The following is an 18,902-nucleotide window of genomic DNA, read 5'->3' on the forward strand; positions in this document are numbered from 1 at the left end:
AATGACGGAAGCCTTTTATATTAATCTCGCGTTATTAGTTAAACCCGTCAAAACAAATCCGTAAAACACACTTACTCGATGAAGACAGAACAACACAACTAAAAACTCAAAACAAAACCTCACCCTATAACACATGAACTCTTAACACCAACTCCACCAACTATGCCTACCACCACAACATGTCTCACGATATCGTATCAACTACATTATATCTCTCTCGACACTAACTCCATACACTACCAACTACCGTCCCCAAACGCTGCAAGCTCCGTAATATATTATCCACTAGCAAATCCAATATCAAGATACTCATAGACAACAAACGGAATGTTACAACAACATCCATTGTAGAATGTTATTCCTAGAAACCAATCATCTAATCCATGATGTGGGCATTGTCTTTGAAGCTCTTTATACCTCTCCCAAGCCTCATATCAGCTCTCAAGAGCTTGTTGACGGAATCCGATGATTTGGCCACTCAAAGTTTGAGTTTTTTCCGGTGGAATAAACTTTTGATAGAAGGTGACACGTCTGTCGTGTACCTGTCAAAAATAAACTAACTAAACTAACTATATAGCTAGGGAAGTCAGATCGATCTCCACAGGGAGGCAAGATATTTGAAGTAGTCCATCTATTTGGTCACAAATGGGGGGGGGGGGGTTATTTGAATTGTTATCTAAACTACGAGTTTTAAAGGAAAGAGAAATAAAGGGCAAGAGCAGTAAAGGCAAGAAATAAGGATAAAACTATCAGATAGAGAAGGACATGTCAGGATTTCGGTTCACTACGGTAGTCCAATACTCAGCTGTAAATGACTAAGACGAATTAATGTAAGACGGATGTTGAAAGGTCGTTTCGGTCCACTTTCTATCCTAAAATACCACTAACTTAACTTTCATTCTCGTCAGGTAGTCTACTGTTCATAGCAGGCCTATTTAGTCCAATCTTTCGATCTAGGATTAATTTTAGCCAGATTAAAGGATGACTCAGAAGTGTGCACTCAACTAAGTCGATAAATACAATTATATTGCTATAGTGACAGAGTCTTGTAATTAATTCATCTAGTTCATTCACTACATCGTCACATTCCTACTGTAAATCCCCTAATCCTAACATGAAGGGGTTTAGCTACTCATGTCGCTAATTAAACTAACAGCAGATAAATTCCCAGCAGTAAACATTATGAAATAACAATAAAATTGCATAAAAGAGAAATTAGGGCAGAAGAAATAACGAAGTAAACAAGCAATTAAAGCAAACAATGATTAATTATTATTAAGAGAAGAGGAAAGGAATTACAATCAAGCGAATCCGGCGTAAAGAACACAAAATCCGAGTGAAAACAATCCGAGAGCAAGGTTACAGTGAAGGGAAATAAGCAACGCGGTAAGGTTTACAGTAGAAAGTTTAGACAATCAAAAGATCGATCCTAATGACCTAAAAAAGCGTGCTTAAATAGCAAAGTAATTAAGTTTGGCGAAATAAACATAACACGGGCTGTTTTAAAGCCCATAACAGCGAAACCACTCGATCGAGTGGATTAAAACCACTCAATCGAGCAAATCTTCAGCAGCATCTACTCGATCGAGTAAATAGTTACTCGATCGAGTAACCCATCTTTCAGCAAGGTAAGGATCGAGTGGAAAACCACTCGATCGACCATCATGGGACGTAAAAACCACTCGATCGAGTGGTAAAACTGCTCGAACGAGTACTTTGACTTCAAATCAGCTTGAGTCCTCGCCTGAATGCCTCGTAATCCGTGCCATGACGCTTCCCAATGCAGTATCTCACTCTAGAAAATCCCGTCTCCTCTAAATGCATGCAAAAAGGACGAAAAAGAGTACGATTCCACTACTTCCGCGTTCATTTCTACAAAATAGACAAAACGAACCAAAGTAGCCAATTCGGGGCAAAATACTATAAAAACAATATAAAAATGCATAGAAATACGTGCTGAAATAGGCTAAAAAGACTATATAAAAAGCACATATCAAATCTCCCCAAACCGAACCTTTACTCGTCCTCGAGTAAACTAAAATGCAACTAATGGAACAGAAATGATAACTCAGAGCTAGCTTAACTTGTCTACTTGAACCAATTTAATGCAACAAAAATCAACAGTTAAAGCTAAGCATTCAATACGCAAACGAGTTATAAGCTATTCAGAAATATAGCTAACCTATCGACCTTGCAAGACTAACAAAATCGGACTCTCTCGTGGTCACTCTTCTCTCATGAACCAAAGGGTGAATGTTATGTGTAAAAGAGAGAAGAAAAGACAGTCACTCACCTAACTGCGACCTACATAGCATGCATGCAACTAAAATGAAAGACAATTCAAGTACTAATGCACACACTCCAACCAATAATGTCCGTCACAGCCGAGGGCTTACAAATAATTTGGGAATAGTGAGGTTCAGGTGAGAAAGGCAAAACATGTTATGGAAATGTGGAGGTAAAAGCGTCAAGCAAGTTCCTAACAGGACCATAGTAAACCATCCGAATCTCAACTGACTAAAAAGCTAAGTACAAGTGCCCTTCATAACAGGACCATAGTAAACCATCCGAATCTCAACTGACCATTTGGCATAAAGCTCACTAAACTCAAATACAATCTCCTCAAAAATATAGAATAAGAATGGAGGAGTCAGACGGTCACAAACTTTCCTTTTTCAAACACCGTCTGAAATAACTAACTGAGACAAATCAATTTTTTTCAAACTTTCTTTCTTTTCTCATGTTCACGTTCAGCTTTTCTTTTTTTTCATTTTCATTTTTTTCACTTTCACGTCTTTCTCTTTTTTTTTTCTTTTTCAATTCTTTTTCTTTTCTTTTCCCTCCTTCCTCTATTTTCCAACAACTCCAAACACGGAAATACGGGCCAAAATGCAATCGGAAAACTCATACCCAAAAGAACATACTAACTAGCTTGACTAGGCAGGCTTAATTTGGAATGTAGGTAATGGGTGAAAAATATAAAGAAAGGGAAATTTGCAAGCACCTCGCTGCATGTGACACCAACCACGAACCCGAATATGTGCATTTGACAAGAAATAAAATGTCATAAAAGTGCAAAAAAAGATGAACATGCTATACAAGGAGTACTACTCTCAATTCCTAATGAACTGGTCATGAATGTCACCAGTTATAGGGCTCTAAAACTCAGAATTTTTCAAGTAGTTTGCCAATTTTTCAGGTCAAGTCTAAACAGTCAGCTATATTTGAACAGAAACTCGTAGACTATGCGTATGACAAAGCTAATAACTATCAAAAGAAGTGCAAGGCTCAAGCAAAAAGACAAGTTATAGTGCATTATCATCATGGAAATCTACCGTTCCGACTCAACCTATATGCAAAAGTAAACGTGAATTTTTTGATTTTTTTGAAATTTTCTAATTTTTTTTTTATTTTTGATTTTTTTAATGAAATAAACAACAATGCAAGCTGAAAAATAAACGTGAATGCAAAAACAAATGCAAATGTAGACTCAAAAGGATGCAATACCCTCCCCAAACCAAAACGGACAACGCCCTCGTTGTCCTCCAGCATACACCGGCAGATATATACAGAGGAACGAGAATATAAAACCAATAAGAAAATAAAAACAATAAATAAAAGGAGACAAAATAAAAGAGTAAGAGATACATACAAAATATGAACTTCCCCAAACCCGCCAGAAAACTGGGGAAGTGATAGACCAGTAGCTACTCGTCGTCGTCGTCGTCGTCACTGTCACGGACGTCCTCCACCCTGAACTCCGGGTCTCTCTCCTCCTATCTCCTCCTGTGCTCCTCAGCGCGGGCTCTCTCCACAGCCACCTCAGGGTCCTCGTCCTCGTCCTCCTCCTCCTCCTCAAACACCGGGTACCCCTCAGGTGGGTACCTGTAGAAGGAAGGGTGTGGCCAACCCTCTGGGATCGGACGGCGTCGCCGCAAGTGGTAATCGTACAGAGGATGCAAGGCTAGAGCCAAGTCCCTCTCCATACGAGCCTGACGCTCTGCAACCTCAAGCAACAGACCGTAAACGGCGCCCCCTTGGTCCAGGACCACGGGCGCCACAAAGGGATGAGGTGGTACGAAAGTAGCCGGTAGGTCCGGCTGAGTCTGTGTCTGGTCAGTGGGAGTGGGAGTAGGAGTGGTAGTAGTAGTGGGAGTAGGGGTCGGTACGGGAGTAGCCGTGGAAGGCTGGGTACTCCCTGAAGGTGTAGACCCCTCTCCAGTCTCAAGACGCCGCATCTTGGCGGCGGGTGCAGTGGGAGGTGGTCGGCGTGGAAGGTGAAGGTCAGGCAGTGGTGGCAGGCGGGCGCCCCTAGCAACAGTAGGAAGGGGCTCTAAACGGGAGAGAGTCTCACAAGGTAAGTCAACAGACAGGAAACCGTCAATCTTCCATGTCTGGTAGTCTGGGGTCAGCCAATGCTGAGAAAGCATGGCATCCAGACTCAGTAGCCTCTCTCCCTGTAGGTACTGCAAGTCACGAGGCCAAACGGGGATGAGGGAACGGGCAAGAATGGTGGCTATGCCACCGCAGGCAATGGTTCCCGTCTCCTTCTTCCCCTGGCTCTGAAGGTACTGGGCGGTCAAGTAGGCTATGTTGAGGGTAAAAGGACCCTCACAGTCAATGTTCAGGTAACCGCCCAGGATGGAGAGCTCGGTGTTTGTGATGTTGTTCGGCTCCTTTCGGCCGAATATAGTGCTCCCCATCAGTCTAAGGAAACAACGGATAGCGGGGAGGTGAACCTGTTGGAGCTTTCACTCCTGAAAAGTGGTGTGGGCCAGGGACCTCTAAAGCTGACGGAAGACCCTCCTAGGGGCGGCAATCGCGCCCGTAGAGGTAAGGTCAAGTTGTTGGAAATATAGTATCACTATAGGGGTGAAGATATAATTAGAGAAAATTTGTTGTTTTGTTGTGGTATGGAGGCCACTGAATGAGAAACGAAATCGCCTCGACTACGGTACAAATCGATGTAGGCGTCGTCCCCCAAGGTCACACAACACTTCTAAAAGTTGTGTACTCAACTATTAGGAGTTCGAACTCATATGGTATGCTCAAAATTATCATAGAGAAGGTAGTAAAGATATATGAAGATGTGTTATTCTCAAATGACTACACTTCTCTATTTATAGTGGTTAATTAGCACCATAACCACAAAGTTAGTGGCTTAACCACCACCATGAACATGAGCCAAAAATCATGGAGTTAGTGGCTATAATCATGCAAGTAGTGGAGAAAGTGTAGAGATTCTCTTACGAGGAAAATGGAAGGCTTCTCTATGATGTAATGTATTTAGACAACATTACTAGCCTTTGCATTACTTCCAACAATCCCCCACTAATGCAAATGATAGACAAAATTATGAGCATATTAATAAGGATTGATACTTAAGCATTAATATCTTTCGATTTTAATTAACACATAGTGAAATGGAACAATTCTTTTATCACCTAGAGAGTGAACGAATCTTGAACTACTAGACTCCGGGGTAAATTCCAAACACATATCTCACCTTAAGTTCCAGACGAGTTCCGCGATACAATTCAACAAATTTATGGCCAAATGAACCTTGGGATTCTTACGAGTGCTCTAGAGAGATAGCCTAGTCTCTCATAGAAGGAGGCCAATCCTTCACACTCACGTAGGTGATTCCAACAAGTCTATCTCCATATAAACCACTCACGCATGAGCTATAGAATCATTAAGAGCTCTAAGGCTCAACCTCTCAACATAGCGGTGAATCCATCAGGTCCTTCTCAATAAGACCACCCAAAATAAAGGGATATAGATTCATTAAAAGCTCTAAGGCTCAACCTTTCAACATTGCGGTGAATCCATCAAGTCCTTCTCAATAGGACCACCCAAATAAAGGGATATAGATTCATTAAGAGAAATATCTCAACCTCCATCATTACGGTGATCTCATCAAGTCCGTCTCACAAGGACCACCCAATTTTGGGCTATAAGACCATTAAGAGCTATATGCTCAACCTTCCAAAATAGTGTACATGTCATAGGAATGGGATGTGTACACAAGTATGAGTTATCTATGGCTTTGTTAGACCACCCTTGCATAGCAAGTTTCGATATCCACCACAAATTCCTCAACTAATAGGCGTTTGCCCCATTCCCCTCGACAATTCTAGGACTTCTTTCTTTCTTAGTCCATTAGCTTAAATATGCTCCACTCAAATTTCACAAAGATAATAATTTGTGAGCATACTATTCTCAATCAACTTTCTCAAATCTCAAATCTGCATAAAATGTGTAAATCTGCAAGTCATTATACACATTATTTTAGCATTATTAAGTTGATATTAGCATTATGCTAAAGATAAACATTAGGTAAAACTCCATGTCCCTACAATTAAGTAGTAGCTAATAATAGCTTCACAATCACCCTGCATCTTACGCAGCAAGATTAAGAGCAATATAATATGCTTACACAATAGACAAGGTTATAATAGTCTTCTCAATAGACTTAAAACAAGATCCCCATTAAAGGTGGAAATGTATAGTAACCACCATAGATCTCACCTTGTCGATCGCCATTACCTTTTGGTCGATCCAATATCTTTCTAGATATCCAATATAGTGCAATTCTTAATATTGCACCTTAGGCACTTCACCAAATATGAATGATAACTTTGGTAATGAATACACAAATAAAATGTACTTAGCTGCATAAGCTACATTGAAACAGCTATAATTATACATATTAGACTTCTCACAATAGTCAAAACATGCTCTCTTATAACTCATTAGCATCATTGTTCTAATTAAATATAGAGCTCGTACTCTTATGTCGTTTAAAAGAACAAATAATCTTCTTTATTATTTTCTCTTTCTAATAAATTGACATAGAATAAAGCATACACGTAGTGTTTGTGATTTTGCACCCAAAATCATATTGTTTACTAAAAGCTCTATATACATCATCATTCTTATATTAGAAAACAACGAATCTCGATGATTGTTTCACTTATATTTACTCTTTGCAAATCCACAATATTTTACAAAAAGAATTTGACTTCTTACCAACATAAAATCAATCATCATAATCTCGTATAGTGTGGTGTAAGCAAAATGTAACATAAATAATTGAACCTTACGCAGCCATTATTTATTGATTATAACCATTATCCAACAAATTAATACTTCTAATTTTGGTTCAAATAGCCACGTATAAAACATACGATTATCATTTTCTCTACACCCCCACAATCAAAGATATACATACTCTTCACAAATTATAAGATATCAACTCTAAACTTGATGAATAAATTTATCAAATAAGTTGAACGTCTTCCCCCACATGTTGTCACGCCGGAAATTAGTGACAAACATAATCGTTCAAACAAAAATATACACATTATTCATTCATCATCTCAACATTTAGATATCATATAATCATTGACAAATTATGTTCTCCATAATCTACTTTTATGAAGCTTTGACAAATAATCATTTCCAATTTTTGTCACACATATCCAAGATACTATATCAACTTAAAACAAAATATTTAACCCCCACATTTGGTTCATAACTCAAATATCAATTTTAGTTCATCTCATAATCAAAACTAAATAATCAATCAATCCAAATGTGTGAAATATTTTGCTTGATAAACATATTATACACATAACAATATCTTGGTCACTCAATCATTCTAGCTACTTGTCATTCAAAATCTTGGAACAATTTCATTCACATAATCTCGAAATCAATTATTAAAAGTAATTTTACCAAGATTATAGACATGTCTTACCAAATAAAGTAGTAGCTTAAACATATGAATGATTAAGGCATGTATAATTTGACCAAACCTTTATATTTATCATCATAAATATTTGTAAAGGAAATTCACGGGAACATACCTTAATCACAAGAATGAATTGAGCGATAAAATTATAGATAATACCATTCTTTTATGAATCTTCATAAACTTTCCAGCACATTACCATGACATTATTGTCCATTTTAAGGAAGCTAAATGACAGAATCTGCTCACGTCTTCAACTACAAATTTGTAGCCCTTCTTCTTAGCTTTCCAACGCCATATTACACGCCTCAAACAAAGGTCTAGAGACCGAGTTATGGCCAAAATACCGACGTGCGGTCTCACTCCCTACGGGCTGAATCTTCTAGACGAAAATAAATATTTTCTCCAATCAAATGATTCTCAATGACGAGAACACAACAACAATAATAGTGACAAGATTTCGTTTCTCAATTGTTGGAAATATAGTATCACTATAGGGGTGAAGATATAATTAGAGAATATTTGTTGTTTTGTTGTGGTATGGAGGCCACTGAATGAGAAACGAAATCGCCCCGACTACGGTACAAATCGATGTAGGCGTCGTCCCCCAAGGTCACACAACACGCCTAAAACTTGTGTACTCAACTATTAGGAGTTGGAACTCATATGGTATGCTCAAAATTATCATAGAGAAGGTAGTAAAGATATATGAAGATGTGTTATTCTCAAATGACTACACTTCTCTATTTATAGTGGTTAATTAGCACCATAACCACAAAGTTAGTGGCCTAACCACCACCATGAACATGAGCCAAAAATCATGGAGTTAGTGGCTATAATCATGCAAGTAGTGGAGAAAGTGTAGAGATTCTCTTACGAGGAAAATGGAAGGCTTCTCTATGATGTAATGTATTTAGACAACATTACTAGCCTTTGCATTACTTCCAACACAAGTAACCTACCAAACTCCCCTAAGGTCATCGGAAAGGTCCGGTTAAACAACCGGAAGGACACTGAAGAACTAGTGGGGTCAGCATCGTGTGCCCCTGGAAGAAGGTAAAGGAGCTGAGAAACTCGAGGCTCAGCTCCAGAAAAGTGCGGCCGCCCATAGTGATGAGCCCGGCCATCCCCGTGCCCCGTAGTAAGTCACAAACCGACTCGTAAATACCGAGTCTCACAAGTGCCGATTTCTCTAGAAATCGGGAAGGAACATGCACACAGCCTAGCAGGTCATAAAATTTCTTACGATGTAAGGCTTTAACAAAATGTACCTGCGGATAATCTGGGTGGGAGTCGAGGGAAGTGTCCCCGGACCGTGGATCGTGCTGTAGTAGAAGCAAGAAGAAGCGAAGCGAAGAGAAGTAGAGGTGGCTAGGGCTGGCGCAGAACGAGACTGTCTACGACTCCGGCCTCTGGAACCCGAAGTAGTAGCCCGTGCAGTGACGGAGTGAGGGACCAGGGCTGCTCTGAAAGCAACTGCGGCTGCTGGCGAGTCCACCATAGGAGTAAAAGTAGTGGCTGGTGTAGGAGTAGTGGATGCTATGGCCACCACTGAAGAGGAACTAGCAGCAGTGCTAGCAGTGGTGGTGACCGTAGAGGAAGTGGCAGCCTGAATTGAGCTAGCAGAAGAGCTAGTCAAAAAAACTCGTACTGCAACTGAAACTAGGAACACTAGGGTCGCAGAGTCACTAAATTGGAGACAAAGTGGCAACAAATAGGGGCCACTGTCTCAGACAGAGACGAACTAGGGGACGAACTAGTAGAGGGTAGAGAGCTAAAATCCATCCTGTATACAAAGGGTAAGGGGTATGATAAGAAACAGCGGCTAATAGTGGCTAAAATCAGCACGAAAAACCAGCAGAAACAACATGTGGAGCCCCTACCAGTCGAAAATTTCGACTTACAGCATACAATTCCCAACAGTTCCTCAAAAACTTTGAAAAACACCGTGTAAACAGCAGTAGGGGACGGGATAGCAGGTAATGACAGCAACAATTAACAACAACTGAGGTTAATTAAATCATGGCAGCGTATAAACCCGTCTGACAGTCGAAAAACTCGAATGAAACAGCCCCTAATCGCGAAATCTCGCGCAAAATTTGAACTAAGCATGCAACAACAGCGAGGAATGGGGATAGACCGTCAAGTAAGGGCAAATAAAGACGAATAAGGTCGAAAAATTCGACCAATAATGGATATTCAAACCCTAATTCCAATTTTTCTCATAAAATTCAAAATAATCGAAATTAAAATGCATAGAGAATGAAGGAATCACTTACTTGATGATAGAAATCCTACAAAAGCAATTAATCTTCAAAGAACAAGCACGAAAAGGCGATTTGTCGATCGAAAAACTGTGGGGTAATATCCGTATAAAACCCTTAAATTATAGGACTATAACGCAAATTTAATACGTGATTTATTGTCATAAAAGAAAAACAATGAAAAACGATAAATCACAAGAATTAACCTTCGGTCCTAGTGCAATTCGGCAATGAGAGATCAAAGTAGATCTCCTCCTAATTGTTGCACCCAAGATCGTCTGAGAATATGCCCTTGTGCTAGAAATGTGTTCTCTAATTGCCTTGCAATATTGAGAGAACTTGATGTGAGTTTTCTTTAGATGTGAGATCTGAATTTTTGAGAGGATATGTTTCTCAAAAACCCTAATTTTGTTGTTAAAAATGAATTAGGTCACAAAAGGAGAGAAGGCTCTCCTTTTGTTCTCTAGCATTCGGCCAAACCGAGCTCATCATGGGGAAGTGGGCTTCCACTTCCTCTTAATTTTAACTCGTGGTCCGGTTCGTAAATTGCTAAAATGTATATGTCACGGTTTTGTTATAAATTGTCATCGGTTATCGGTTATTAAAGCATCAACTAATAACACTGATTAGTTGAATTATTAATACATGTCCGACAAAGACAATATCGTATAATTAATTTATTCAATATACATTAATCAAATATAAATCGCTTTATATTTAATTTACGAATTAACCGCTTAATTCGCCTTAGCCATTTTTATTTAATCCGTATTAAATAATTATCTCAACCTCGTGTTTGACTAATTACTAGTCAATAACTCCGACTAACTGGTTAGTCAAAATTTGGCATCAACATGACTGTATTTTCATACCGTCACATCTCTCAAACGTATCCTATAGGTGTGACTTTTAGGGACCAGTTGATCACCGCCATCTGTATGACAATAACGTCAAACTTATCTAGCAAGCCAACCGTTATTGATAAACGTGGACCAACGGATTATGATACAAAAGTATACCCTTTGATCCTTTTAGAGATTTATAAGTCCTTGCACTAATCGTAAAGGACACCACCCAACAAGCTCCCACTTGTCCGTACAAGTGTATGTGCAATGACGTTATCCGCACTAACTGGAGGACACAGCCCAACAAACTCCCACTTGTCCGTACAAGTGTACGTGCGATAACCGATTCTCATATTCATTTAAAATTTCTCCCACTCAATGTAAAACAATTTGCAGATCCGGATCCGCAAAGGTCGTATTTTACAATCGATCTGTATCTAGAGTGGTTTCCTCGACTAGAGTGTAACTCAACTGATAAAACGAATTCGTATTCGAGCATGGCCATGCATTTCGATTCTGACTCCTCGAGTGGCCCCGAGAAATATCGATTACACTGATAAAGGCTGAATATTTTCTTCAACTCGACTCCTTCCGATCTAAGCACAGCATGAAATGACCCAGAAAAAATCTACTTGGCCCCCTGTTACGGATGACCGTGAGAAAGAAACCAAAGTCACCCAAAATCTGCCTTAGTCTCAAGAGACAGTCGATAGTCAAAAGAATCGACTCTTAGGATCACCATGGAGGTCCTATCCACGACCGGCACCGAATGTTATAAAACATTTAGGACTCCACGTCGATGTCACAATTGTGTCCTACGAAATATCCGTATAAATCGCCTCTCGTGATTGGTCGGTCCAACCGGTTGGCTTATGGCTCGTTGAACCCACCATCAACCAACGTCACAAAATAATTGCCTGAGTTATCAGCTCATGTGGGCAATTAAGGACCAAAAATATAATGTTTGTTCAATTCACTTTGTGGTGTTCAAAATTGTCGTACAAATCCACATGAAAAACAAAATATATAAATATCAAAACGATGATGTCGTATAGAGTACAAAAGAGAATGAATCTAATCCATAAAAGAGTACTACAACTTAGGAACACGTTTAATTCCCATGGAATTAACATGCCCTTCATGCTTATCTTGTCGTAATGGTTTAGTGAAAGGATCTGCTATGTTATCATCGTAGCAATCTTTTCTATCACTACTTCCTTTTGCTCCACGTAATCTCGGATTAGATGAGCTTTCCGGTGTACATGTCTAGACTTGTTGCTAGACTTTGGCTCCTTAGCTTGGAAGATGGCACCTCTATTGTCGCAATAGATGGTGATCGGGTCATTCGAACTAGGCACTACGGATAGTCCTTGTAAGAATTGACGCATCCATATCGCTTCCTTTGCAGCCTTCGACGCGGCATAGTACTCGGACTCGATCGTAGAATCTCTTTGTAACACTTTGTTTGGAACTCTTCCACCGATCGCAGCGCCATTTAAGAGTAAAAACGAATCCAGATTGAGATTTCGAGTCATCTCGATCCGTTTGGAAGCTAGCATCTGCGTAACGGGTTGCGCATAGCTTTTGATCGCCTCCATAAGTCAATGCCCAATCTTTAGTCCTCCGTAGGTACTTAAGAATGTTCTTGACAACCATCCAATGTGATTCACCTGGATGCTATTGGAATCGACTTGTCATACTCAATGCATATGCCACGTCCGGACGTGTGCATATCATGACATACATGATTGATCCTATAGCCGAGGCATAAGGAATCCGTGTCATGCGCTCTTTCTCTTCCGTGTCTCCGACGCCCGAGACTTGCTCAAATGCACCCCCTGGAGCCATAGGAAGAAACCCCTTCTTGGAGTTAGTCATGCTTGAATCTCTCTAGGACTTTGTCTATGTAAGACTCTGACGAGAGATAACATCCGTCGTGATCTATCTCGATAGATACGGATGCCCAGAATTCTTTGTGCCTCACCCAGATCTTTCATCTGGAAATGGTTTTTCAACCATACTTTCACCGAAGTTAAGAGAGGTATGTCATTCCCAATCAGGAGTATGTCATCGACATACAATATTAGGAATACAATCTTGCTCCCACTCGACTTGATATAAAGACATGGTTCCTCGACCGATCGAGTAAAACCATTTTCTTTAATCACTTGGTCGAAGCGATGATTCCAACTCCGAGATGCTTGCTTAAGTCCATAAATGGAACGCTTAAGCTTGCACACTTTCTTAGGATTTTGTGGATTGATGAAACCTTCGGGTTGTACCATGTACAACTCTTCCTCCAAAAAGCCGTTTAAGAAGGCGGTTTTCACATCCATCTGCCAAATTTCATAGTCATGAAAAGCGGCAATCGCTAAGATAATCCGAATGGAACGCAAAGATGACTACGGGTGCAAAATTTCATCGTAGTGCGACTGGCACTTGGGTGAAACCTTTAGCAACTAGTCGTGCTTTATAGATATCTTGTTGACCTTCCAACGAATGCTTTATCTTGTAAAGCCATTTGCATTGAAGGGGACGAACCTTAGCAGGTAAGTCAACAAGATCCCATACGTTGTTCTCATACATAGAGTCCATCTCGGATTGCATGGCCTCAAGCCATAGCTTTGAGTCGAATCGGTCATGGCACCTTTATAGGTTGCGGGTTCACTACTCGTTAAGAGTATAATGTCATCTATGTCATGTTCCTCGACCATACCAATGTATCTGTCCGGAGGAATAGAGACTCTTCCCGACCTCCTAGGTTCCTCAGGAATATTCACCGCAGCCGGGATTGAAGGAATTGGTTCCTCCAATGGTTGCTCGGTATTTGGTTCTGGAATCTCCGATAGGTCGAAGGTTCTATCACTCTTTGCATTCTCGAGAAATTCCTTCTCTAAGAATGTCGCACTAGCCGCAACAAAAACACGTTGTTCGGTTGGCGAATAGAAGTAATGACCAAGTGTTCCTTTAGGATAACCTATAAAGTATGTCTTGACCGATCGCGGGCCGAGCTTATCCTCGTGTCTCCACTTGACATAAGCCTCGCAGCCCCAAACCCGTATAAAGGACAAGTTAGGGACCGTTCCCTTCCATAGTTCATATGGAGTCTTGTCAACACTTTAGACGGACTTCGGTTAAGTATTAGAGCAAATGACGTAAGAGCATAACCCCACAATGAGTCAGGCAACACGCTGTGACTCATCATGGATCGAACCATATCAAGTAGTGTTCGATTTCTCCGTTCGGACACACCATTCAACTGAGGTGTTCCAGGTGGAGTTAACTGTAGGGCAATCCCACAGTCCTTAAGGTGTTGATCAAACTCGTGAGAAAGATACTCGCCACCACGGTCCGAGCGCATGTTTTAATCTTTCTCGCCCATGAGGTTCTACCCGATTCTGGTATTCCTTGAACTTCTCAAAGGATTCACTTTAGTGCTTCATTAAGTAGACATAGCCATATCTACTTAAATCATCCGTGAAAGTGATGAAATACCTATAGCCTTCTCGTGCGGTGATTGACATAGGCCCACATACATCCGTATGTATGAGTCCTAATAGGTCAGCAGCGCGCATTCCAACACCTTTGAAGGAAATTCGAGTCATCTTACCGATGAGACATAATTCACACGTGCCAAATGATTGAAAATCAAAGGCCGAGATAGCTCCATTTTTGATGAGCTGTTTAACGCGTTTCTCATTAATGTGTCCCATACGGCAGTGCCATAGATACGTTTGATCTTTGTCACCTACCTTTAACTTTTTATTCATTACGTGTAATATTTCGGTGGTCTGATCTAAAACATAAATTCCGTTCATGGAGACTGCCTTGCCATAAATCATATCGTGTAATGAGAAAATGCAAGTATTATTCTCTATTACAAATGAAAATCCAAGTTTGTCAAGTGCAGAAACTGAAATAATGTTTTTGGAAAGACTGGGTACATAATAGCAATTATATAAAAATAACTCAAATCCGCTAGGAAGTCGGATCACATATGTTCCCCTCGAGACGGCAACCACTGTGCTCCATTCCCGACACGCAGTCCACCTCACCCTTTATGAGGGGTTCGATGTTTCGAGCCCCCGCACATGATTACACGATGAGAACCACAACCGGATATCAAGTACCCAAGTTCCGTAACTTGCGTGGTTAATCTCAATCATATGAATAAAAGTAGAAGAGGATGAAGACATACCAACAGGTTTAACACGACCTGCCTTTAAGTCCTCATGATAAACAGGACATGTACGCCTCCAATGCCCAGTCTTGTGGCAATGATGGCATTCCATGTTTTCATTCTTGCTCTTTGTCGCGCCTGATGAGGTGCTCGACTCACCAGGCCCACTCTTACCTGAACCCGACTTCTTGAACTTCGGTTTACCTACTGTTAGGTTTGCCTGAGCTTTGCCCTTACCCTTGCCCTTGTTTGTCACGACGAGAACATCTTGTTTCATGCTCCCACTGAACTTCATGTCCTTCTCGGTCTGTACGAGAAGGGAGTGCAGTTCATGGGGACTTTTCTTCAAATCATTCATATAGTAATTGGCTCTAAAGAGCGCAAAACCATCGTGGAGTGAATGAAGCATGCGGTCTATCACAATGTTCTCGCTGATTTTACAATCAAGCGCCTCCAGTCTCTCGACATTCTCAATCATGCTGAGAATGTGTGGGCTAACCGGTTGGCCCTTCTGGAGTCTCGCATCAAAGAAGCGAGTGGTATGCTCATAGGTCACGATTCTCGGTGCTTTCGAGAATTCCTTAGTGAGCGTGGTGAAAATCTTGTTTGCACCTTGGGCTATGAAGCGTTTCTGCAAATTGGATTCCATTGCAAAAATGAGTACGTTTTTAATCGCACCCGCTTCCATGACGAAGTCGCTATACGTGGAGACCTCGTTAACTCGAGCCGTGGGGCCCGGGGCTGGCGGGAGGGGCTCGATCGATACTTGAGCTTCCCGTCGGCGGTGGCGGCATTCCGTAATGCCGCCTCCCATTACGCGAAGTTTGATCCATCATTCTTCGATCCTAGTGGACTGATTCATCTGATTCATGAAGATCCAAAGCCAGGACTCACGGTCCAATGTGGCACTTGGCATTGGGTCATCGAGGATGCCAGCCATTATGTTATTAGCAGTTTAAAAAACGTGATCTACGCTGAAAAAGAAAGAAAAACAAAAACGAAATAAGCAACTCATCGAGGTGATTTAAGTCTATTAGAATTCATTTTAATCGTGTAGACTCATTGCACTTGCATAATTGATCTCCCTCAAGAATAATACAAGTGATCCCAAGACTCAATTTTCGTAAATTGATAAGCCAACTATTTAGCTAGTTCTTCCGTAAAAACTCTTGGTCGATAGATTTCCGTAAATCCTATCTATAGTCCACCATAATCACAGGATCGTACGAGTGACCATAGTGTTGAGATAAAATAGGTCAATCGGTTCCAACTTACCCGACGTAGAAGGGGTCATATTATGCCTACCGACGAAGAAGGGATTCATTGGAGTTTGACCTTTAAAGACCGTTCTCAATTTTTGTTTATACGAGGAAGATCCCATCGACTTAATTTTAATTCATTGTAAGTGAACGAATAACTAGCATTACGAGAATGAATTAATTTAGGTGATGGCTTAAAATGATCGTGTGACATAAGAATGTCATAGAAAACTAACGCGTGACCTCTATATGAGTCAGTTTTCATGCAATTATTAGGTGGTTTGGTTTTAGGCGGAATATGATGCAATCTATCGTTACGATAAAATAAATAAAAGAATGCAAAACGTAAATAAAAATTCCTAGTGTGGCCTATCCTAGTAAAAAGAACATAATACAACTTTGGAATCCACCGCTGGACCCGAGAAGCTTGTCTTGATGTTCCATCTTTTTCATGCAGCGGGAGTGAGCATCCGATCTCCATCTTTAGTCTTCTCAAAATTACAATTAAAATTTACAAAATATAAACCTATTTACATTCTAAATAAAAACTGTAATTACAAAAAAAAAAAAAATTGGAGATACGAGATCTCAAAATACAACCAAGACCGTGTTCCATCATTACGGTAACACGTTCTACTAAGGCCACACTAAGTTACAACTGTTTGTAAAATGAATAAATACGTAATAAAAAGCATTCAAGGCATTCAACAATAACGATAAAAAATGCATCAACTAAAAAAAATAATTTATTCGTGACATAATTCCGTAATTATGTTAAAATTAATCCAAACCACCAAAGATAATTAAAATTATGTGATAAATACGCTTCTATCAGTTTAATTTTAATTCATCATAATCCGTTACTTTAAATTGTTTTAAAATAACTAAATGGTACGTGAGTGAACCACTATTAAGCGAATGCATAAGATCCGTATTATGCACATGTTAAGGCCAAAAAAATATAAAACTCGAAATTTTTTTTTTTCTTTTCTTCACGTCTGCCGTGAACAGTACCAAAAAATTTTTTTTTTTTTTTTATAATGTTGCTGAATGCCGAGAGCAACAAAAAAAACCCAAAAAAAATAATTTCAGCTCAAAACGTGAGCAACAACGATCAAAACAAAACGATTTGTTAAAACCCAATTGCAATTTTAATCTAATCCGTATAGAATTGAAACTACAATTGATACATCTTTAACATATTGCAACAATTATCGATTAAAATTACAATATGCAAAGAACAAAAAGATAACAAAAGATCGTCTGATCTAGCAAGAAATGTGTGGCACACATTTCTAGGCAAAAAAAATAGAAAACAGGCCGAGAAAAACACCAATGGCCGCACGGTTTTCCAAAAAAAAATTTTGGCCGAGACAAAAAAATTTGTGCCGCACGAAATTTTATGCAAACCATTTGATAGATCTTTAACATATTGCAATGAATATCGATTACAAAACAATATGCAAAGATCAAATCGAAAACAAGACAAACAACAACCACCACCGTGTAAACTTGACACGGTTCCCAAGACAGAAAAAAACGCAACATAAAAAAAAAAATCTGCCGAGAGGAAAAAATGGTTGCCGCACGAATTTTTAAGCAAAAAATCATCGATTCAAAATTCGTTTGATGAAAATCACATAGAAAAATTTACGTGACCTCGCTCTGATACCACTTGTGGGGTAATATCCGTATAAAACCCTTAAATTATAGGACTATAACGCAAATTTAATACGTGATTTATTGTCATAAACGAAAAACAATGAAAAACGATAAAGCACAAGAATTAACCTTCGGTCCTAGTGCAATTCGGCAATGAGAGGTCAAAGTAGATCTCCTCCTAATTGTTGCACCCAAGATCGTCTGAGAATATGCCCTTGTGCTAGAAATGTGTTCTCTAATTGCCTTGCAATATTGAGAGAACTTGATGTGAGTTTTCTTTAGATGTGAGATCTGAATTTTTGAGAGGATATGTTTCTCAAAAACCCTAATTTTGTTGTTAAAAATGAATTAGGTCACAAAAGGAGAGAAGGCTCTCCTTTTGTTCTCTAGCATTCGGCCAAACCGAGCTCATCATGGGGAAGTGGGCTTCCACTTCCTCTTAATTTTAACTCGTGGTCCGGTTCGTAAATTGCTAAAATGTATATGACGCGGTTTTGTTATAAATTGTCATCGGTTATCGGTTATTAAAGCATCAACTAATAACACGGATTAGTTGAATTATTAATACATGTCCGACAAAGACAATATCGTATAATTAATTTATTCAATATACATTAATCAAATATAAATCGCTTTATATTTAATTTACGAATTAACCGCTTAATTCGTCTTAGCCATTTTTATTTAATCCGTATTAAATAATTATCTCAACATCGTGTTTGACTAATTACTAGTCAATAACTCCGACTAACTGGTTAGTCAAAATTTGGCATCAACATGATCGTATTTTCATACTTGTCACATCTCTCAAACGTATTCTATAGGTGTGACTTTTTTAGGGACCATTTGATCACCGCCATCTGTATGACAATAACGTCAAACTTATCTAGCAAGCCAACCGTTATTGATAAACGTGGACCAACTGATTATGATACA

At 39.6% G+C, this 18,902-nt stretch overlaps 1 non-coding gene across 1 annotated transcript; it reads left to right on the forward strand.

Annotated features, from left to right (window-relative positions):
• Positions 1–378: 378 nt before the first annotated feature.
• Positions 379–485, forward strand: LOC141635399 (small nucleolar RNA R71). Its single transcript, XR_012540092.1, has one exon. It is a non-coding gene; the product is annotated as a small nucleolar RNA R71 (small nucleolar RNA).
• Positions 486–18,902: the final 18,417 nt, after the last annotated feature.

This window comes from Silene latifolia, chromosome Y (assembly GCF_048544455.1).
Source record: "Silene latifolia isolate original U9 population chromosome Y, ASM4854445v1, whole genome shotgun sequence".
Taxonomy (NCBI): Eukaryota; Viridiplantae; Streptophyta; class Magnoliopsida; order Caryophyllales; family Caryophyllaceae; genus Silene; species Silene latifolia.